Raw genomic sequence first — 25,350 nt, 5'->3', positions numbered from 1 at the left:
ATGAATTTATATAAATACGTAGGTGTATACCTATCTATGGCTCATCTCGAATTGATTATATATACATATACAAATAGAAATAGAAAGTAAATTGTTAGATTTATTAGTTCAATGTGGTCAGTAAAGTTATTTAGAAATATTAAACGCTCTAAAAAACAAGAAGTGGTTTTCCTTTAAAAATTTCCCAAAGTTCTGAGTGCTTTGACTTTGTTGAACTCTCAACAATCACCATCTGTTAAGTAATTTTCTTTTGGACATCCTCACTAAGGCGGCAGGGGTGGGGGAATTCTCCTTGAATTCCAGGAAGTTTCTCTTTGGATATAATGTTTACTTCCTTTGATGTCACAATTTCTCTTGATAAATTTAAACATTTATTTTTAACATGGCTGTTAAAACTTATTCAACACTCTGTTTCAATTTCTGGTGGAGTAGAAAGGTCAATTTACGGATCAATATACTCATAGATTAAATGCTGAGTTAGTAAAAAGTGAACTTACTATTGTTTTAATACTTTTTACTGTGTTTAGAAACATGGGAGAAATTTTTTGAAAAATAAAAATTGAAAGTCCATCTACTCTAACATAAAGTATAAGTGCAATAAAATTCCCTTATCATTAATATTTTTGGGGAATTGGTATCTTTTTATCAATTGCCCAGTATACTTTTGTTAAAACCCTTTGTCAGCTGTATTTAATGCTTACAGAAATTCCATGAGGTATGTTCTGTCTGATTGTATAAATTTTACAACTAAGAGAAATTAAAAAAACAAAACAAAACAAAACATTTTGTTTCAAGGACCAAAGAAACAGTAGAGCCAGAGCAAAACTTAAACCTGGAGCTGTCTGATTCTAAGGCCTGTGGGTGGCAAAATGCAGTTTTCTAATTGTCCCAAATGTGGTCAGCTATTCTGGAGGCAAAGTAGGTCTTGTTCATATATTTTGTGCTTTGTAGAACAGTTTTAGTTAAAAACTCTTTCAGATGAAAGAGGACATTGTTCCTAATGTTTGATACATTTCAATAAACCTGAATGTTAACCTCTCTGCTCATAATCCTCCCCCAATCCCAACTGCACTCTCGTTTTCTGCAACCGAAAATCCAAAATATTGTTTCTTCCAGTTCTGTATTCAATAGGGGTTTGTTTACTTATTTACTTATTAATTCAACAAATATTTATAGCACTCTCATTACATTGCGGACATTTTTCTAGGCCTTGGAAAAACATGAAGCCCCTATGTTTGCGAAGTTTATATTTGGATGAGAGGGAGAGAAAATAACCACATACATTGATATAATACGAACATAATTAAAAAGAATATCAAATAGTGATAAAGAAAATAAAAAATAAATCAAATGGGGTAAGGACCTAGAAAATACTAATAACTGTTACTGAAAATATATTACAAGTGCCAGACACTGTTCTAAGCCTATTACATGGATTGATTAATTTAATTCTCACAAAACTCTATGTGGTAAATATTGCATTTTGGTGGACTGAGGATAGCGACAAATTACTAACCCCTCCTCAGAATTGAGAGGCGGAGTTTAATTCTTCTCTTTTTGAATTTGAGTGGGCTTTAGAGACTTGCTTGATGAATAGAATGAGGTAGAAGAAAAAATGGACTAGGTCCGGGCCTAGCCTTTAAGTTCACTGGCAGCTTCTGCCTTGTTCTTTTGGAGCCATGAGTTGCCATGTAAGAAGTCAGACTGAAGTTTCGATGCTGTGAGAAAGCCCAAGCCACATGGAGAGGGTAGGGGTGTACATGTGTCCCAAAATGCGCTCCCAGCTTACAATCAGTGTATGAAGGAACCCTGTTGTATGGCCAGCCCCCTCAAGCCTTCCAATGACCAACTCCTGCTGCTGTATGAACCAGAAGGCCAAACTCTAAGTGAGAACCACCCAACTGTGTTTAGTGAAGGAGTTATGAATGAGTCTCCCCAACATGTGCCACTTTAGCATGTAGATTACTTTAACCTGAAGTTAATCAAGACTCAGTAGACCCAGAGAATACTTTTTCCTCCTCTCTAACTGCCTAATAGAAGGACTGGTCCAGGAAGGCAATTATCACCAGAGATAACTATAAAGGGTTTAGACTCAGTGTAGTGAGCTGGGGGAAGTCCGTCAGAGCCTGTTCGTTCCAAGTCTGTTCTGTGTTCCTTTGTCTCCGCACGGCATGGCAGATGTGCTCTTCCCATCTTCCTGGGAATTGTTTTCCTTCTCTTTGGATCTCCAGACCCCTAATCCCTTCTTCTTAGCTTAGGATGGCATATAAGCCTCAACTACCAGACTGTCAGGGGCCTCTCATGTCTTTGTGAGGCTCTCATATGTACATAATTTGTTTTTCTCATGTTAATCTGTCTTATGTCAATTTAATTATTAAACGAGCCAAAAGAATCTAGTAGGGGAATAAATTTTTTTCCTCCCCTACACTAGTTAATTTACAGGAAAGTGAGAGACAATAATAAATAGTTGTTTTAAACCACTAAGTTTTGGGGTGTTTGGTTACACAGCACTGAATAATTGGAACAATTATAATCTTCCTTTTATAGATGACAAAACCAAGTGAAAGAGCGGGTAAGTAATTTGCTCATCAAATGGTACAATCTGGATTCAAACCCAGGGAGATTTACTCCCCAACCACTATTTTAAATTCTACCTTACACTACTTTACCCCTAGAGTGAGATCAGCATTCCCAGGGTGCCCCTGTCTAAACTTGGCAGTTACTGACTAGTTTGTTTCATTTTCTCCATCAAATCATAGTGGTTAAAACTGAGGATACAGTGCCATTGGAATATGATTGCCCAGCCTGGGCACTTTTGAAAAGGGACCTTGTCCTGTCCTTGGCCCAGAAGTGTTATGTTGTCTATGACCTTTTGTGAATTGGAATCTTAAGAAAAATAAGGAAGATGTGGAGGAGATTGACCTGTGTTAATATATAATCCTTTCATTATGTGTAAAATTATAAGAATTATTCCAGTGAAATAGGAAATTGCATGGCATTTTGATTAAAGAAAAGGAGAATGAAGTAATTTTGTTAAATTAAAGGGCCAATAATTGTCATCAAATCAAATTGCTTGGCATACAAATATGTCACATCTCTTGTCTAACACGCAGAACTGATATTCAGATGGGAAAGGAGAAACAGGATGTCTGTAGCATGATAGCATTAACCTGCACGTATTGAGCAAGATTCTCCTTCCCCAGTAAGGAAGGACAGATAAAAGTATAACGTGTCTGCCAGGCAAATCCCGCAGTACATGTTTCCAAAGACATTTTTTCCGTAGGGTATTTATAGTTTATTTTAGCTATTTCCATGATGAAGACTTTCTGTATACACAATAGAACAGCTCATGATAACTCAAAGGAAAGCACTTTGTCGCTGCTACACATTTCCACCCCCAGCCCCACCCCGGCGTCCCCAGCCTTCCAGGGGAAACTCCTGGAACTCTTGAAACTTTCCTGTCAGACTATTATACAACCCAGTGTCTTTCCCAAGCAGGAAATATGATGTTCCAAAGACAAGTTGACCTCTTATTTGAAAATGCGGGTGGGAAGGTGAAGTGGGGGAGACAAAACAGGCAAAGTCTAAGTATACTTAATTCATAGACCCACTCACAAACACAAACAAGTTAATTTTGTTAAGAACACACGATAACATTTCACTTAAGACAAAATCCCAATCATTTATTCTTCTCTGGAGTACTTCTTATGCATCCTCGAGTTTTTAAAAGTTCAAGTGTTGCATAAAAAATCAATATAATTACAGAAAGCAGCCCTTAAATAAGAATATCCTGTTTTGTTTCCTGCATACTCACTGGGGTGGCTCATCTGAATCCTTGACAACATTGAACTCCAAGGAGAAAACATCAGGACTGCTTGCTGATCTTGGTTTTTACATACAGCTCCTCAGCAGTAGGGCTGTTGGCCCCAATGTGTAAGCTGACAATCACCCTATTGTTTACTTTCCAGTCAGAAAAGCGATGCTGCTTTTCTTCACTGTATATGGTCTCCATAATCCTAACAGTCATGTTCACTCAGTAGTAAGCCCAAATATATGTTTCCCAGAGGAGTTTCAAATACACGAGGTAGATTAGCATCTCTGTGGCTTGATGCAATCTACCACAGATTCAACAGTAATAAACATTTTAAAGTGTAGTCAGTATTAAATTATTTGCTAGAGAATAATTTTGTTCTTGAGGTAGAAAAAAATTAGCAATAACTTTTGAGTAGTAAATACACTGGTTGAGGATAATGCAACATCCAGAACCCCTCGCCTTTTTGGCATTTCATTCTGTGTAAAGGGAGGAAAAATAGCCCAATTGTGTGCTGATGAATTAGAAAACTTCATGAACATTCAAGAAATACACATGCCACTACAAATTAACCATTAGCAAGGCGAGGTATTCATCCTTTCTGTCAGATTCTGTGGGAAGTATGCCTTATTTGCATTGAAGCCCAAAGAAGTAATATTATCCTACAAAAAAAAGAACAGGCAATCTCACTTTTGGAAAAATCAATAGCGTGGTTCTTCCCGTCTGCATTTCAATCCTAAAATTGAAAATCACCAAATGAAATCCTATTTCCTCTCAGCTTCCAGTTTGACTCTGTGTTTACAATGGAATGCGGTTTTGCATTTTAAATCAGTTCCATCATAACCCTGGAAGTGATCACAGGGCTGCTAAGTCTCTGTCTCCAGTTTCCACTCCTCCCCCACTTTACAACTTTGAATTTGAATGGGACCAGAAGATTCTCTGGGGGCCACATTTGTGGCCCTTGCTGCAAAGCAGCCTCTCTACTGCTTTCAGCTGGTTTCCTGGAATGTTTCATGGGGATTTGTGGTGAGTGGCAGCTCTGGAATCACTTTTCATTCTGTCAGGTTGTGGTTAGGCTTAGTGGGGTTTCTTTGTTATACTGGCCACTACTAGTCAATTCCCTTGAAAATATCTGGTTTTCTCCTTTTCTCTTAAAGAAAGAAAGGAAGAAAGAAAGAAAGAAAGAAAGAAAAAAAGCAGCTCCAGACTCCTCACCTTACCTCCAAAACACAAACACAAAACAAACCCAGATATCCCTTGGAAATTATTGGGGGAGACAGAGAGGAGAGAGTGGTCCAGATGCTCTCAATATCCCAATTTAATTTTGATGTCAGACTATAAAAGATCTTAGGAAGGCCCCATTTCCCGAACTTGTTCCGCTAACATACTGTTTTATGAAAGAATCAGGGATACATTTTACTACCCCTTTTTTTATGTTAATAAAATAAGCCAAACATACAAAATGTGAATTTTGGGGGCAGAGTGATTCTTTTTCTTTTAGAATAAACCCGGAAAATGAGAAGAAAGTACTAAAATTAGTAAAACAAAACCAACAGGAGTGGGTTAAGACGGAATTTTCCATAGACACAAAGGGAGATTTGGCACTTCCAGCACATGTCCTCTTAAGCCAGTGCTTAACAGAGTCTTGTGTTTCATGAATTAGTTTAGGGGGAAAAAGAGGACGACGTAAGGTTGCCAACATTTTATATTGCCAAGTTAGGCTATTACAAAAACACAACTAACATTGAATTCTTACATCATTTCTTAAAAGAAAGGACATGTTAACATCAGTGGGGCCTGGGAGGGAGGAAGAAAGCCATAATCTCAGAATACAGGACAGCTTTCACAAGAATGAAGGGTTGGCAACTTTCACACCAAGATGCCACAAAGGCCTTCAGAAACAGCCAGTTCCTGCAACATGCCAGACCCCTTCACACCTTATTACCTTTGCAACAGTCATTCTTCTGACTGGAAATCTATTCTCTGGGACGAGTCTAATCACAAGAGACAAGGCTTCGCTAACCACACTGTTTAAAGCCCCTCTCTCCAGACCCCATGTGAACAAACCCTGCTCTTCCTCACTTCTGTTCCCCTCTATTCTCATTCCTCTCCATTTCCTTACTTTGCTTTATTTTTCCTCGAGTGCTTGTTACAACTTGGCTAGATATTATTTGTTTGCTTACTATCTATCTCTCTCATTTGAATATAAAGTTCATGAGGCCATCTCTTTTCCTCTATTATCCAAAACATTGCCTGGCATGGGTGAGGTACTCAATACATATTTGTTCCATTTACACATGTGTATAATTTCATAGTCCCTGTTTTTAAATTTTATTTTATTGTGCATAAGAAAAAATGTATGCAGAGACTACCCTGTTTGGTTATGGAAACCACCATTTTAAGAAAGAGATTAAATAAAGAGTCCTTAGTGGCATAGATTAGGACACACCTGAAGGAAGCAGATATGTATTTGGAGCATGCATTCTTTACTGCCACTGATTTTGAATAGCAGAGGTGAGAGTCATGTTTCTTAGATCCGATAGTAGGTTGAAATCGTGCTGGACTACTAATTTAAAGATAATACATATTCCTAAAAAAGAGTGAATCTGTATTTACATCCTGTTCCTTTCTCCCCAAATTACTGAATTACGTAAATTAAACATGGCATCTTAGCCTTCCTGGCTCTTTATAACTCTTAAATTGTGTATGCAATATTTTTCAAACACAAGAATGTTTACCAACTATTAGAGTGCAAATATCTATTGGATAAAAAAATAAATAACAGTAGCTGTCAAGTGACAGCATGGTTAACTATTATCTCTTACAATTATAGGTAGTTACATTTGGAAATAGTGGCACCTAGAAGTTAGGCCTTACTACCAAGAAGAGTGAGTCTTTGTAGAAAAATCTTTTTGTCATGCATTATGAATAGTTCACAAATATAGTCAGTAGGTTCCAAAAGAGTATATTCTAAATGTTTGGGCCATTTGAGATCCTGGTGCACACTTTTTTCCAGAAAAATATCCCTTGTGGGCCCATTTAGGAACATTCTTGCCCCTCTCCTCTGCCCCCACCCCCCCGAAAAATAGAAAATGAGCGCAAGTGTTCCTAATGTAAGTTTTATACAGATTTTTCTTTCATTTGTTTTTAAATTTGAGTCCAATATCTGCTCCTGCTGCCATACTTCTGAGTAGCAGTAACAGATAATATCAAGATGGTACACAAATAAGTGAGAACTGGCAATTGGTGAAGAAAATAAGAGTTTAGAGTACATATGAAACCGAGGGTCCTTATGACTTTAATTAAATTTAATTTTAAATCCTAGCTCTAGAAATCATCTCTCTCTCTCTCTCTCTCTCTCTCTATATATATATATATGTATATATATATATATATATATATATATACACACACACACATATATATATATATATATATATATATATACACACACACACACATATATATATATATATATACATCCCACAGAGACTTAGACTTACTATCGAATAATCACCAACCCTTGAGGCAAAAGGAGACAGTAGCCGGGACCTGACTATTGATCACACAATTTGTACCTCTGACAGACTGAAGATAACATCTTGACCTAAGTTACGTTTCAGCTCCTAGACCCTAAAGTGGATCGACCCCGTGGCTACTTTCCCATGTAAACGGACAGAGGGACACCAGAAAGGACCTTAGAATAGCCTGCAAGAAGAAATAATTTATCACCCTTACCTTACTTCTGACCAGTTAGCTCCCAGCACAAACCCAAACCCACAATGTTTTGTGATTTTGCCCTATATAATCTGTAACCGATATGCCATCAGGGAATCAGTTTTTTTAGACCATACACTCCCTGTTTCCGAACTGGCTAACTCAATATTAAACTATTTTTTTTCTAAACTGCAAAATCTTGCTCATGCATTTCTTTGCATGCAGGTAGAATCAAGGAAAAACATTGATGTTCCGATAACATACATGCATATGTGCATGTGTGTGTGTCTGCGTGCACACACATGCATGTGTTTGTGTTGTGTGTATATATGATAGGGTCAACATATATTGTTTTATTAATGATGATGAAATTAATGGAAAGTGTGAATGTGTAGAGCTTTTGAAGTTTTCTCTATTTCCTCTCTCTCTCATTTTTTTTTCTCTCTCTCTACCACCCTCCTTTTATTTTACAGAATGGAATAAGGCTGGGGAATTTAGAAAGCCTCTGCTGATTAATCCATCACATTCTGACAACTGAATTCCCAGAAACAGAGTATTATACTTTTGCACAAAGTGACGTTTTGACTGGAAATTTTCAAGTCCAAGACAACGAAGTACTGAGGGAAGGACTGCCCCATATTGCAACCTCAAATAATGGCAGCTTCTAGTGTTGTTATGAATCGCCCGCAGTAAGAAAACAAGGATTTCAATATCCGACCAGCCAATTCCACCTTCTCAATACCATCTTAACTGCTATGTCAGAGAATGTTTTGTGAGAAATAAAGACTCATGGCGGTCTGGCAGGGCAGACATTAACACTAAAGGGTAAGAATAAAAATATTTAATGGTTTTTTAAAAATCAGGGAAGTGAGATTTGGAGTCATCGCCCAGCCGATGAACTTGTCTAATTTTATAATTTTATATCAAAAAGATTAAACATAAAGCTTAGCTTCATTGATATTTGAAAACTGTTCATTTACTTTTCAAAACTGGCCTGGTACAATAATAGAGGTAGTTATGTTTGGTAAAAGTGGATTGTGAACAGAGGGTGGTGAAAATGCTCTTAAGTATTTATGTAGGACAAAAACCTTCCTGGCACTAAGAAGTCTCGGTTGGTTTTTCAGCTGTGCTGTGGTTTATTGTGTGCTTTAAATCAGCTCTAAGGCTACACTACATACCATTGTGTCTGTTAGAAAATCATTATGGTGCAATTAAATGCAATGTTGTTCCACAGACAAACATGGAATTTTCCTCTGTGTCTGATGGCTGTGCACTTCTTTTGTGCCTCTTGTGATTATCTACACACTTGTGATGGTCAAGAGATACAGCTGTCAGGAAAACACTCAACAGATGGCAGTTGTGGGGTGATGCTTCAACCTTTTTTTGGATGTTCTCTGACACCCGAGCTTAGGACTTCCATAAATGCTGGTATGCAACTGACTTCTTTCAAGAAACATGGGTCTGGAGTGTTCAGTGACAAAATTCATCTTCTTTCAGCTATAAAGAGAAATTGAAGTGTCTTTATGAAATTAAATGTCTAATATAATACTAAAATGTATCGGCCTTGAAAACTTTTTGACTACTGTCTCATAGATAAGAAGGTCTAACTATAAAAAGGGTCTGATATATTGGTAGATAGATCACTTTTTCTTCAGGAGGAGAGTGAGAGAAGATCAATCAGTCTTTCCAGTTTTATAAAGCTCTTTAAAGATTGGCTTTGTATTTTTCTAAAAAGAGCAATTTAACCTTGGCTTCAATACTGACATGAATTGTTGAATGACATAATCTGTGATGAAATTAGTCTAAGTGGTTTAAGAATTAATTAAGTGCTTTCTTTAACATTTCAGGTAGCTTTTTTTTTTTCTTTAACATTTAAGGTAGCATTTTAACATGAAACAGGCTTCCATCTTCATTATTTATACAGTACATATGTGTGTACAATATTATTATAGGAATAAGAAAATAAGAGGAAGTTGATCGGCAAAGATACAAAACAATGCCCCAACAATATTTGTAATCGTGCCAAATTTTCCAGCATTCGAAATTGAAACTACAGATTCCATATGGCTGATTTATGTTTGTTTCTCTCAAATTACACAAACCTTTTCAGGTTCCAGAGACTCAGTTTTGTCCAGCGAACATTCTGGGCTGTCTGGATGTATATATTTCAACACAATGAATTGAATAATAGGTATATGTCTTGCTTATGTGTTCTAGACAGTGTCCCAGGCCTACCTGACAGCCAGCTCAATCTCCCCTCCAATAAGGCTAAATAATATTTGGCTATCTTTAGTTTGACTTGAATATAAGTACAGGCCTATCCTTAAAAGCAGCTAACCTGGTGACAAACATATCCCATAGGGTTAAGTTTAATTTTGTTGAAACTGTTGTCTTCTCTTTTTTGTGTTAGCAAAATCATGTCCAGCAGTTCACAAAGATGTGTATTTCTTTTAAAACATGACACTCTGACATTTTCTGTTTGTCTATTCATATCCCAGAAGAGGTAGCCACATGCTATATATGTTTTCTGTTAATATATTCACAGATTGGTCGCACTGGTTGGTCTTTGAAAGATTTCCAGTGGATAAAACAAATGGAATGAGAAGCTGTAAAAAAAAGGTGTTTTTTTTATTTTTTTTATTTTTCCTTTTGGTTAAATGCATAGCAGGGCTGAGGCTGTAAGAAACATGATATACTACATAGTAACGTTTTGAAGCACATTATGTAGAACAAGATCACATTTTGGAACAAAACAACCTTTCACTTATTCTAAGAGCTTAATATGTGCCTGATATGACAAGTACCTTACATACTTTATTTTATTCTCACATGTATGTGATATTGGTATTATTATTCCCATTAGACTAATGATCACAGAGCTGATAAGTAATTTGCTTAAAGTCACACAATAAGAAGGTCTTTCAGATCTTTATAATTTCTTAAAAGAGTATATATATAATTGTTTCTTCCCTGAATAATAGTACGACTTTGCGTATATAAGATGTTCCATGATATTGCCACTGGATATAGGTGCTAATTAAGAAAACAATGAAAAACTAGATTTGCTTTTATAATGAAATGCATCTTTAGAGCTTTTAAAATAATATAAATTCTATAAAAAAAGAAGTTTGATGGATGTAAAAATATGTGTTCTTTTTAAGGATTCAGGTATTTTTGTAATAAGTTGAGTGTTAGTAAACAATTTTTTCCTCAATATTCCATTTCTTTTATGATTGATATAAAGATAATTTTATGAATTTTTAATAGAAATGAAAATTCTTCCTTTCATCTGCTGAGTGAAATGAGCCCATCTAATACCTTAGTATTAGTAAAACTAAGAAAAACTAAGTAAAACTAAGAAAATTTTAGAGACCCTCTTTGTCTTTCCTATACAAGGTAATATGTTCACAATTGAGACAATGTAAGAATGATATGACAGGATATATTTCGAAAAGAGCATACCATAAAAATTATTGGTAGAACACATTCAATGCAATTAAACTTTATTTTTTCTCCCCAAATTTTGAAAGTACCAGCTCCTGAAGCCTGTCTTACACCGAAAAGAGATAACTAGCTGGAAATCTAAAAGTGAATCCTAGATTTTCATTTGTTTTTTATTTCAGAACTATATATTCAGGAAAGGTGAAAGGAATATGTAGCTGAGATGCTCTACGTTTATCTCTGGTATCTTGTCACGGTACTGGCATCTAGTATGACACCATAATGACAACTCAAACATGTATATGGTCAAGACAAACCCACAGTGGAGCAAAGCACCATGGAAGCACATTTAACATGAAGATAAAGAAGGACTGTTTTCTATGGTAACTGTTTGCAGTTGTGAGTATACTACGATAAATCTAAGCCAGACAGGAAGTGGAATATTACAGCTATAATTACCATTTGAAATTATTCTGCTGCCCAATTCAAGTAGATGAGAAGGGTCTAATTTTTTTAACAGTCGTGGAGCCTTACTTTGTGGTATTCATTATTGTACAATTTCAGTTTTGAATCAGTATGAGCTTTACCTCTAGTTATGAGGTTCACTTCCCCATAAGTAAAAGGAGGATCAATAGTAAGAGGAAATCAGCAAATTGTAGGCTTTGCAATAAATCTAAGGTATTAGATGGGCATAATTTAAACAGCTATTTTTCTTTTCCTGAAGAATAAACACATAATAGGAGAAAAAATGAGGCTCTAAAGGGATTATGCATTCCTAAATATTTTATAGCTGTGTTAAATGCAACGCCGTGCTTTAGTTCCACCGCTGAATATTTGCTGATGATCATTTACTCACCAACTGAAAACCCAAAAGATGCTATTTGAGGTTTTATGTGTGGTTTCAGCCTTGGCCCTTCTGTCAGTGTTTCTCTGCGTGATTGTAAAGAGCAACTCTTTGCATGTGAGAAGACAGATGCTGATGATTTAAGCAGGGAAATGCACCACAGTGCTTTTACTCAGCTGATATTTAATGATTTACCATTTAATGTAGTTCATCTTTCATAACCCTGAGTTCAAGCAGAAGCAGCTGCTATTAGGAATGCAATAATATTGAACTTCCCACCGGTGACCTAGGAGAGCCTCTTTTTGTAGTTTTAGCTACTGGACCCATCTGGCCTTTCCCCTAAGCACGACAACTGAAGGAGAGAAACGGCTTACTTCCCATCAGTGGAGTTCTGGATAGAATGTATAATTATGCCAGATAAAGACTTTCAAATCAAAACTCCATGTGTTAACATCACTCTGCTATGTTGGAGGACAAAATAATGCACTTTATCTCATTATCAAGAGAACACTGAGAAAACTCAGAAAACATATGGAAAATCATGCTGAGATGAAGTCAGTTAAAAGGGTAGAGGTGTCCCTGGTTTCAACCTAAAAGATAAACTTATTTTCTTATAATTTCTATTTGATTTTATTAGTGCAGAAGCTTTTTGGTAAGGTATTTTAAAGGGCTTCTTTCCTCTAATTTTAGGAAATAACTAAATAGATTTAAATATAAATATTTTGATAGATGCATAGATTGTTAGAAAGATAGAAAGATATAGATAAAGTACTTAACACAAACAAGAAAACGCTTTTCAAAAACTAAAGCATAAGAGATGAGATTTTAATGAGATTGATGTCTTTTGAGGAAGAACGATATCCAATATGATGATGAGAAAGAATTATGGTATTAATGTTATCAAATAGAATGTTTTAAATACATTTTTCTATCTGAAGCATTACATAATTTAATAATCTGTTTTCACTTTGGCTTTATTGGTAAGCAATTGAAAAGCAGATTATAGGCTAGGTTGCTTCTCTTTTTTTCTGTTTTCTTTTCCTTGTTTGGGTAAAATTCTAACATCTGTAAATTAGGATTTAAAAGGAAAGAAGAGGATTACAGAATTTCATTACAATTATAGGCCTATCAGGCAATAACCGTTGCCTCATTATGACTATATCGAATCCCTTGACTGCTGACAGTAGAGAAAAAAATATTTCCCTTTTCCAACAATATATTTCTAAATGAACATAAAGGCAGTTAGACCTTCACTGTGCAATGTTTTCATTGTGAGAAACATACTGTAGTATTATCTCCTCTGATGAGATTAGATGTTCTAAAACTACTGTATAGGTACCCTCTACCCTCCTGCAACAATTTTTATTTATAAAGCCAGAGTCAACCCTTTCCTCAAGGGATTTTCTTATTTAAAGATTTTTTTTTTGAAGCTTCGCTCATGGTTCAAAGGCATTTGCATTTACCACTATGCATCATTTGAAAATATTATCTTAGAGATATTTATACATTTTTCAAAGTTTGATGATGTTTAGTATTTTAGATTTGTCATTTGGCAAGTAAATAGATAATTTACATAACATTTATAATTATGCAATTATGATGTTGAAAAAGATAATGAAGACTTTTTTTGTATGAGGTTGCTGTAAAGGAAAGAATCAAAAGTGTAAATATGCTCTACTTTACACTTTGCCATTGTAAAGTTGCTGATAGAAAGTTCCTTTGTCCACTTTTGAGGTTGAGTTCCGCTGCCTGGTCTGCTGCTGGTGCAGCGCACAGGAATCCTGGGTCCTCAGCCTCATCATCGTGTGTGGAGAAAATGTTTCTAATGTTTATTTGTAGCATCTAACAGAACACCATGTATAGAAATTAATACATTAAGTATGGAATTGGACCAAAATGATCATAATTTCACTTAAAAAGGAGTGATCAAAGTATACTTCCTGTTTTAACTTAGAACCGTTTGCATAATTTGCTACAAATTGGAAAGCAGGTATAAATGTATCAACCACAACAAGTTAGAAAATTTGATTTGGAATCCTGTCTAAATCATTCTTTCAGCCTGAATATAGACAGGTATTTTATGAGATATTTATTTGCCTATTTGTTCAATTTCAAGATTTATAGGAGTTCTAATTTGAACCATGGCAAAAATGCCACCACAGAAACAGTGGGAGTTTTCTCCACAAAATTTTATTATAATTGTTTCCAGGTCTCAGAACATATTATTACGTGAAAATATATATTTTAAAATTTTTTTTTCAAATTTATTTAGCCTTTTAAAATTTCTAAATAAAAATCTATTTCTGTTTTTGTTTGTAGAAGGGAAGATATTCTGGTTCATTATATTTTGATTAACCCCAGCATATTTGTCAGGTAGCTATTGTTGGACACTATGTTTTCACAAATTTCCAGAGTAGATTTCATTCTTTAATGAGCTGGACTGTTCAGGTGATTGTGGTTAGAGCACTCAATGAAATCGAACATTTCACAAGTGTCTATTACTATGAAGTGTATCTAACTAAGCCTCTTAATACAAGTTTCTTAAAAAAGGAAAGAAAAATATTAAAGCAAATCTGATGTTGTAATGGAGAAAAAGTGTATAAATGGTACCACATTTGACCGGAGGTGGCTTTGAGAGTTACTATCAACTGGAATCTAATGCAGCTTGGAGACAATTGACATATATGTAAAAAACCCCACCAATATTCAAATTAGAAAAGTTAGAAATATGTTAGATCTTCTTAAAGAAATGACCTATCAACTTTAGAAGCAAGTAAACTATGTCTGGAACATGGATTATGAAATAATAATCCAACATTTCTGTGGGAGAATGGTAGACCCAAATATAAGTATAAACTAGTCACAGATTTTCTGTCTACTCTGACATGATGTCACTGTATTTACACCTCATGACATGATGACACATTACTGAAGGACTTGTAGAAATAATCCATTCACCGTGATATTGACATAGGGAGGAAAACAGATCTCACTGCTTTTAATCTCTTCTAAAGTCATAGGAAAAACTTGTATTGGGACTTAATGAAATATTTTAAGGAAAAATTACAAAAGAAAGCATTAAAGAAAAGCACTTAGTGGAAACTTCTGAAAATTATTTTGTAAAATGATAGTCAAAGTTAATGCCCCCCCAAAATCCATAATTCTCATTATAATGAATTACCAATTTAGAATCAAATGATGGCAAAATATTTTTCTTATCATCAAAATGTGAGTTTTTAAAAAATCACATCGACTATTCCTCATTTATTCCTAACCTTTTTAGAAGGACAAAAAGCATCCTACAGTATTCATCATGGGTCACAACAGATTCTTTTGTAATTATAATATACAATTTAAGATAATTCAAATTGTATTTTATAGAAAATATAATAGGATATTAACAGAAGATGTTTGCTATGTCCAAAATAAAGAATGGCTTGAAAAGAAAAATCTCTTTAATTTTTATGGCAATGATTCTTAATACATGTTGAGGACCACTTGCCTGAGAATTACCTGAGAAACTTGTTAGAAATGCTGCTGATTCCTGGGCTCTACGCCAGATCTACTGAGCCTGATTCCAGGGGAATGAAATTTGGAAACTGCTTTACTATACACAGTCACAAATGCTTCCTAAGTATGAACAATTTTCAGAATCACTCTTTTAAAAGCAAATTTTTAGCCTGTGTGATCATTTAGGGTTACTGCCTAAATTAAAAGTACACCGGGGGATGAGGTTAACTCTGAAACATGTGGAATAAAGAGAAGTTGAATATTTTTCTATTGCATCCTCGCATTTGGTAGATTATCTTGCACATGGTAGGGAATCAACCAATACATGCTAAATACATGGAAAAATGGAATTTTATTCATAACACAAAGATAAATATCATTTGGATACAAAATATACATGTTAGAATAGGAAAATGCGATTAGAAAATTTCAATTTACAGAGGAAGTTACAAGAGAGACAAGGGTCCAAGGTTAAGTATTATCATAAACTCTTTGGCAAGTCCCCCATGTTAATATAAGAATAGAGAGGTTGAATTTGCTAGCCACTACTTTTTTTTTTTTTTACTTTAATATTTCTAAGCAGCAAGGTTGTTTGGGGGTAATTACAGATAAAATTATGACACTTAAAATATCAAGAACACAAATGTTCTAACTCTTATGTATATTTGCTGAAAGTAGGATTACTTCTGTTTTAGCAATGAGAAAAATGAGAAACCTGTTTTTACATGTTTATTCATTTATTTATTCATTCAGCAAATATAGATCAACTGCCTACTTTGTTAATAGTTAAATAAGATATGGTCCCTGGCCATGAAAATCTCATAGTTCAAAATATTGAAAGGCTAATTTACATTATAAAGGGATAAGGGCAAGTACGGGTCTATAAACATGTTGTATTGTATTTTATGGATGATCGGTAGTGTATCAGGGACTGCACATTTTTTTCCTTAAACCTCTGTCATGAGTTTGCTTGGAGACCATATAATTTAATAGATAAACACGTACTTAAAGGTGAAAGTCAAGGACTAGCTGCAGGACTGCTGCCTCCATTGGTATTTCAGTGCTAGCCCAGAAGGAAACATTCTCCTCTTTATCACAGATGGTTACCCACTAAAGTCAGGTGCTCTGATTTGGGTCATACTCATTGGGAGTATTTGTGAGCAAAAGGCATTAGCATTTACATCAAATTCTCTCTTTATTGAAGTGAGCTGCCATAGGTTTAATAAACATGTACTCAAGTGTTTACAGACCATGATTAAAAGCAGTAGTAATATTTCCCTTTCCTCTTAGCGTATCTTTGTTAGGGACAACTCCTTCCCCACTATTGTTAAACTGGGCGTGTCTACATCCTGATTCTTTTTTAATAATCTGTTTAACCTCTTTAATAGTTTTGTAATTAATGGAGTAGCCCCTAACTACTGAGTCCACTATTGCACAATTTTAACAAAGAGATTATGTAAACACAGACACTGGTATCTCTTAATTAAGAATGTGACAGGTAGATGAAGGTATTTGGCAATAATTGAAATCAGCAAGTCATTAAAAATTCTTCCGTGTACTACTAATTTGTTTGTAATAGCTTTCTAATTGCTGCATTATAAACAAAGACAAGTGTGGGTTGGACTACATGTAAAAAGTGTCAGTCTTGCCTTTTCTGGTTAAAACAATTGCAATTTCTACTTCTTGGTACAGTTGAAATAAGGATAGAAAACTATATCCTGCACCTTTGGCTGACAAGCTTCTAATGTTCAGTTGACTTTCTGAAAAATGGTCTTCCTTTATAAAATGTTTGTTTACAGTTGGTAGCATTGTGTAGTCTAGGAGAAATGACAGAGATGCAGGTGTCTTATGAATAATCAGATGGGAAATGGAAGATGATCAAACTTCCTCCTAGACCCAATGAGTCAAATAGGAATGACAAAAGATTTTCCTTTGAAATGATGAAGAGAATGAAACTGAATTTAAAAATGTCTTGTATAGTAGAGAAATGACAAAAACGCCTTACATAACCCTTTCTTAAAGACACAAAACCTGTTTTCTAGAGGTTTTTCCCCTCACCAAAATACGATCAGTCTGTGATTAGACTCAGCAGCTGTTTAACAGTGCCAGAAACACAAACTTCCAAAAACATTTCCTTCAAGTAAAATAATATCTTCCAAAGAGCAAACTCTGCATTCATTCACTACTGACCCAGAGGAAAGAGTGCCACCTATTGAATCATTGCCTCAGTATTCACAGCACCTGACACATCCTTCTTAGGCTCACTTCTACCCATCCACGAACTAGCACATCTTGCATCTCTCAGAGAGCTAGATGAGGATCTGAGGTGGTCTGAAGTTCGCATGTGAGTGTGCTCATATCATGCTCTATAATTTGAGGAAAACACATGAATTTTAATCAGTTTTTAAAACAACCAGGCCTCTCTTCTCATTTACCAGAATGAAAAAAATTCACTTTTATTACCTTAAAGATGCCAAACGGTGCCATTTTATTACTGTGGGAAGCTGGAAGTCATTTCCGAACTCATTTGGCAAGGGTGCTATGTAGAGCATCCAATTCAGTCCTTTAAGTGTCTTCTGAGAACCACCACACAAACTGTGATTTACTGTCTCTAGGAGCTGAAGGGACCCTTTCTACCCTGAAACTGAAGAAAGAAAGGTGAAGTGAGTTTAAGAAGTATCCCATGAGATTTGCAAGAGTAAGAGTCGGCACAGAGCAAGCCAGACATAAAGAATGTTTTGGTAACCCACAAACATTTTCCGACTTGTAATTTTTAGTTTGGTTTAAAAGATTATGTTGATAGCCTTTAAAAGTTGTAATGATTTTTGTATATTAATTGATTGGCCTTTAGGTCACTTTTACAAACTTCTTACCTGTTGTGGCTATGTGGCTCTGTTTTTTTCCCCCTTGCTGTTTGCATTTTAAATAGGTATTGGCACACTTCCACGGCAAAGACAGTGTCATAGTTAAATATATATGTATATATATTAATACATATATTTACATACACACATATATATATATATACACACACATGCACGCATACACTAACATCCACACAGACTCATATATTGTGATAAATTTCACAAGCATGTATTTGACCAATTAAGCAAAATTAAAACAAAAATCAAATGGAGATTTTGCATATTTACTAATTTGCTTAACCGGAAGATGACAAGGCTCCAGTCACCGTTCTTGTCATTGAGTAGCAACCAACAACAATTTAAATTTATGTATTCTTTAGCTGACTCAAATTTCTAGTAGTTTTATATTATGGAAGCTGGGAACTACTATTGCTATCAATTAAAATAAACTCACGCACACGTATGTTGTGCTCTCAATGTTATTCTGCTTGGAGATTTTGACTGGCAAGTTCTATAGTCATAAACACTAGGTCATTGGAGGCAAAAACACAGTGAGAGAAACAAGATATTTAACCACTAGTCAGAAAATATATGATATTGTAGAGCCTCACAAATGGTAGACTCTATTAGTAATCTGAAGAAATAATGAAGGGATAAATTATACCGCCATGGAAAATAGTCTATCGCATCAAAAATGAGAATAGTGTAAAGGAAAATCCAGTAAATTCTTTTTCTTGACAAAAATCAGTGAACTTCTGACATCAAGTAAAAGGCCAATCTTTACTTGACTTTATGTTTTTAAGCTTTGACTAATAATTGTTCAATGTAACTCTCAAAGCAGTGGATAATTTTTATCTGGTTATAAACAATCTCAAATCTTTCAAGAAGGAATGTGTCTCCAGTAATTACATTCTCAGCAGAGTCTTGTATTCAGAAATGATATCATGAAGGCATCCATGATGGTAGCCTGCAATTTTCATGTCTTTTTTTTTAGGAAAAATTAATGTTTATTTTTTCACAATGTCGCGGTTATTAATAAAGAAAACATTATTATTAGTTTTCCTTTTTCTGTCAAGTAAATAAATATAATTTGATACTTGGAAGGGCATAATATTAAAATATTGGAAAGAATACGTGATCTGTTCCTTGTTAGGACCAGGATGATATATCTGTTCTGAAGTAGAAGATTCACATTTGACGTTAGGTTTAGGATTTCATGCTGCTTCATGGCTAAATCTACTAGGGGTAACAGAGACCAAATTTTCAGTAGCACCTGTCAGGCAAATGGTGGAGGAAAGTGGAAGGCTTCAGCCAGACAGCCAGGGAGTACAATACAGCATCTCTGTCCAAAAGGTATCTAGAATGTCTGACTTAAGAGGAGTGAAATCACACGTGAAAGTTTTGACACGTACATAACAAAAAAAGTAGAGAAAATTTCTAAGAGCAAAATTGTTACTGACATGCTAAGTCATCGTTAATGGCTATTAAAAGGAAACAATACAAGAAAGAATGGTATTTAAAGAGAAAGTATAAAAATGAGTCAGTTAAAAAAATGTTTCTTTTTTTAGAAATATGTCCAAGAAATTTTTTCATTTAAAGCTGGCATATATGTTGGACTGACACATTTCCTATCTGTATATGTCACTTATTCTTTTATATTTTATATCTTTCATCCAATCATCTACCTCTCTCAACAAACTATTCATACATTTTATTTATAGTATTTATACATTAACACATTTTAATCTTTCATCCATTCATAAACTCAACCTGTTTCGAGTGCCTGCTGTATGACAAACACTATTACTAATGATACAAAGACATAGAAGATGGAGTGTCTTTCCTCAAGAAGTCTGGAGTCCAGTTTGAGAGAAACTTAAATATATCAGCACTACACAGTGTGTTAGATACTATGATAGCATTACCTTGTGAGGATAGAACAGCTTGTAAATCAGACCAGCGGATCTGGAAAGGCTAACACTAAAGCTGAATTTAAAAAGATAAGTAAGAAGAATTAAGTAGATGGTGCAGAGGAAAGGTAATTCTAGACAAAGGCATGACATATGCAAAACATGTCCTTAATAATTGCTATTCAGTTATATTCACAACATAATCATTAAGCAAAATTCCATTCTTTACATATAACAGGATATAATGATTTAATTAACTGACCTGGTGAGGCAGTACAGATGAATGGTTACATGTACTGACTGGCTCTAGAACCAGACCCTCTGGATCCAAATCCTAGCTTTTCTCTTTTCTAGCTGATAACTTGGGGGAAATAACTTGATATCTCTCTGAGTCAATTCTTCTTTTTTCAACTAGCGATAATAATGTTATATCACTAGAGCGAGCATTAAATTAACTTATACACTTACATATGTATATCTGGCATGAAATAATCTCTTAATATATGTTAGCTAGGATAATATTTTTTCTTTGTTAAATTTAACTTATAATAATAATAATGACAATCATAGTCTGAAGGAATGTCTGAGAGCTATCACAACTGAGAGTTACTACATTTAGAAGCCATAGAAATTTTGCCTTTTCTAAAATTTAAAACCAATTTCAGAAGATGAGGAAATCACTAGAGCTTCATTTATATTCCTTGAGTTCAAATTTTGTCTCTGCTACCTTCCACCTCTGAGGCCTTGGCCAAACTGCTTAATGCTTCTGCCTCAGTTTCTTATCCATGCATGGGTATGCTAGTGATGTCGATGTCTCCCTTCTGGGGCTTCTGGGAGGATTAAATGGGACGACATATGTAAATGTGACTAGCATCGCCCCAAAATTTGTCTCATCATCCAAAAAAAAACTTTAAAAATGTTTAGAAAATACATAATGGCTAATCTAAGGAATGTGAAAAATATCTTTCCCAAAATACTTTCTATAGTTTCAGAGATCACATATAAATGTTCTCATCTGTATTCACTAACTCTGGAAAACACTCTTGAATGTTATTGCTGACTTCGATAGGCTGCCTTTGCGTCTTTGCCAGAACTTGCTCTGGTTGGAGCTATTCATAGAATGTCCTTGAATAATGTGATAGGTTGAATTTGAAATATTCCTCCAATCATTTCAGAAGCAGTAATAATGGCAACTAAAATGGTCATCTAGAGAATGAACTAAGCATGGACGCTTTCTAATAAAATTCATCTCTTTTTTTTTGTCCTTAAAATAACCCAAAAGAAGCTAATAAATGCTATTTAAGTAAATAAATATTAAACATGCTAACATAAAATGAACTTCCTGTAGATAGAGATAATATATGCTTTAAAAAACCACTAATCTCAGAATACAAATATAAAATAGCTTTTTTTAAAAAATTAAATTATAGGAAAATAGATATTGCACTAGTTCTTTCCTGGAATTATTTTTAATTGCAAATATATATCAATAAGTTAAATATATATATATATATATATATATATATATATTTAAGGCTGAGAACCCAGCCAACCCAAGCAGCATATACTGACTTGCTTAGAATAAATTTAGCATATGATCATGTTGCTAATACTATTAAAATCTTTGGTCTCTCAAATATCTTTTCTGCTTTTCCCCCACATACCAATTACTTAATACTGTTACACCTAAGGTCAGAGCTCCTTAGTCTGCCTGAAGGAGTTCGGAAGTTCCAGGCTGGCATAGCTCCTATTTTATTAAAAAAATTTTTTCTTGCCTGCAACCTGATTTCTTCTGGGTCTGACCTAATTCCTTTGATGCCTGAGGCTTGGAGGCCTGTGCTAATCTGCATCATGGATGTGTGGAGGAAAAGTGAGACAATTGGAAGTATGGCATCTGGGCGAGGGTGCTCTTCAAAATCAAAACAAGCATTAAGAAAGCAGGACATTCTTTCTCTACCCCATCCTTAAAGAGGAACCTAAATTCAATGCATGGCCTCAAATACAAATTAACCCTTTCTCTAATTCTTTTTTTTTAAGCTAGCTTTTATTTTATGACTAGCACAAAAAAGGCAATGGCAAAATGCTAATTGTTAGCATCATACAATGAATTCCAATGTAAAAATAAAATACCTCTTTCTGAAAAATAAGTCATGTTCTAGAAGTCAATGAGAGAAAATGTTTGTGCTGACTTTGATGTAGAGATCATGGAATAGCTTAAGCTTTTTTACTAAGCTTTGGAACGTGCTGATATTCAGAGCGTTTCAGACCTGTTCACTAACTTATTGTTCCTCTGGGTCTGTTCCCAGTTTCTTTTCCCCTTTGGGAAGCAGTTCTTATTGCTCGAATATGCATTCAACATCTTGTCGTGATTAATATACCAAAGGCAGGGAGTAAAGGGACATAATTTTAAAGTGTATCTGCTTACTTGATTTTGGACTGCAGAGAATCCTGGAGAAATGGGAAGGTAAAATTTATGACTCTTCGGTAACAAATCACAGATTTCTTTCTTTGAGATGTTAAGATATGATTTCGTTTGCATGAATTTACCAAAAAAGTGGGAGTGGGTGTCCATTTGTGATTTGATTAATGACTATGTGCAAAGCCATCAGTACACCTGCTTCCATCAGAAGAGATGTATTTTATGAAAGCAAGAAAATGATCAGTAACAGTAATTGTTTTCAACACAGTAGCATGCCTTGATTCAGGGATATTTTCACTTCACAGATGTTTAAAGTCACTTGGCGTTCGGCCTTCAAATTTGTTATTCTTTTGGCATCCAAATTCCTGTTTCATAGCTATGTGACTGTTTAACGTGCCATAAATAGAAACACTCTTCTGAATTTCAGAGCTGGACCCTGGCTTACCCTAGGTACCTAAGCTATGTAGGTTTTGTGTTTTAAGATATACTTGCTGATTGAAAATACTTCTTATGGTCAGTTGTTTAGAACCATTTATTCATCAAATATTTAGAGCTGCTAATCAATATAAATTTGCATGCTTTTTTGTGTTCTTCTTCAGGGTGGTGGGTGTCTTTTTTATATTCTCCTTTGTAATTGTATTTTAGCAGTGGGTACACTAGTGAGAAGGAAAATGACCCAACAGACGTTTTTAGGAGAAAAAAAAATTACAGGAGTTTGGAATCTAGATAAACCATAACCTAGAACACTAACATAACCTTAGTCAAAACGACAGAATATTAGAGAATATTAGTTTAAGCCATTAGGAATGACCACTTTGTGTGTGTGCGCACTCTCACTACTGCTATATTTTAACACAAGCCTGTGGGATCAAGAGTTTTTACACCGATAAAAAATTTCGCAGTTCAGTCTGAACCTCGTTCCTAACAGAGCTGGAAGTGCCATTTCATAACATCGAAAGCATCCATATCATTTCCTATTTGATTCATAGAAAGTCATATACTGATGTAAATTGGTGCTACTTTATTTCATTGGCCCCTTCCACATAAACTAATAAACATCTAAGAGCAGAAAATCCAGCTATAATTTAAAACTCCAAATCATGCATTATAGTCTTTCTTTGGCGGAACTATCCAAACAACCTCATAGTTAGTTCATATTGTTCAATTTTGAAATATATTATAGTTTGAGCATTGGGCAGGTAAGATATTAATTTGCCTTTGTAAAATTGCACACCTTTGGGGGCAGTTGTATTTCATGCACAGGTGAACAGGAATTTTTTATCAGCAAGTCTATGGCACTGACATTTTTAATGCCTTCTACTTTTTTTTTTTTTAAAAGCACAAGTCTAAGCACATGTACAGCAGATTCTGTTTTAAACTGTTGAACTCATCTTTTGGTTTAATGTTATAATTTATGTGAATCATAAACCAATATTAGCTGTAAATTGTACATATATATACATATGTATATGTGTATATATATATATACACACACATATATGCTTTCCTCAGACACAAATTTTTATTATCAAGTATAGTAAAAGAATAATTTATTTCTACTTTAATTAATACATATGACCTATTTCATAAAGGATGCTACATATTATTCTGAAATAAGAAGAAAAATGGGCATTGTCATATAGTACATCTAGGAGAGATTGCCTATTTTCTTTCTCAATTTTTGCAAAAATAAAAAATTATGATGAATATTGATTAGACTGGTTTTGTATAAGGTTTACTCTGTCAAAATTTATTTGCATACAATTTCATTTTTACAAAATTCTGATGAGCAATGTGTGGTGCTGAATTCCTCAAGTAAGCTACACCGAATGCTTATGATAATGATCACAGCAATTACAAACACAATAGATGTACATCAGCCCCAAATGAAATCTGAACTGATGAAAGGAAGACTAGGCCTCTGCCTTTTTCCTGTGCGTGTCTTGTGTAACAGCCTCTTTGTCTATTACTAATAGATAAAAATGCAAAGAAGTGATTTTGTGATACAGTATACAGTGAGACAGAAACCAAATTGCTTGCATTTTACTTGCTATGCTAATCCTTTTCTCAGACGATCTTGGCAGCTTTGCCTTTCTCTAATTTTGCTAATATCTCACAGATATAAAACTGTACACCCCCAACCCTCTGGCTCCTTCCCCTCCCTTTTCTCCTTCCTGCTGTTTCATTACATTTTCTTATGTGCATACCATCAAGTCCTCTTGGACACATAATAAGATTTGTGCCAGACTATGTTTCTTGGCTTTAATGGTTAGTTAGCTTTCCAGGATACACATGCTGCTTTATACATGCTTTTATTACTGACATCATGAGAATGCATCTTTCCCGTGTTTACAATTGGGTGTTCACCCTTAAATAAAAGCAATGAGATCAGGTTGTTTAAGAGAATCTTTGAAAAGCAGAATAAAAACAGCTGTTATCTGCTTGAACCATTTCATTTTCTTTCATGATCTGAATGATAATGATGTGTAGCAGTGGGCAGTCTCCAGCTCTCATTATACACCACACATCAGAGCCTCTTTCAGGTTGGAATTGGGTCTCTGTCCTGGAGTTGCAACAGGATCATTTTAACCTCACTTCTAACAGGTGTTGGTGTTTGCAGGAGGGAGTGAGGGGAGGATAAAACACCTTTGCTTGCTCCCTACTAACCTCCCCGGATTCAGGAGGCTGGTTTTCATTGGCAACGCGGGTTTGAAAGTCAAACCAAGTCCTTGCTGAAATCTCTCTCACCAGGAACAGATTACAAATATTTCCACATGTCAAACAAATGAACAATAGGGTGGTCCTTATTAATCAAAGCTCTCTTAAGCCAAGTA

The 25,350-nt window shown here is 34.9% G+C and overlaps 1 long non-coding RNA gene across 1 annotated transcript in view; it reads right to left on the bottom strand.

Annotated features, from left to right (window-relative positions):
- LOC120583265 (uncharacterized) overlaps nucleotides 1-25,350 on the bottom strand; it is a 131,116-nt gene that overhangs the window by 13,284 nt on the left and 92,482 nt on the right. The window contains exon 2 of the long non-coding RNA XR_005647750.1: nucleotides 17,787-17,967. This is a non-coding gene — a long non-coding RNA (uncharacterized LOC120583265). The remainder of the gene's footprint in view (nucleotides 1-17,786; nucleotides 17,968-25,350) is intronic.

This window comes from Pteropus medius, unplaced genomic scaffold (assembly GCF_902729225.1).
Source record: "Pteropus medius unplaced genomic scaffold, Ma_sr-lr_union100, whole genome shotgun sequence".
In the NCBI taxonomy this organism is placed as follows: Eukaryota; Metazoa; Chordata; class Mammalia; order Chiroptera; family Pteropodidae; genus Pteropus; species Pteropus medius.
This window is presented reverse-complemented; position numbering and strand designations above follow the sequence as displayed.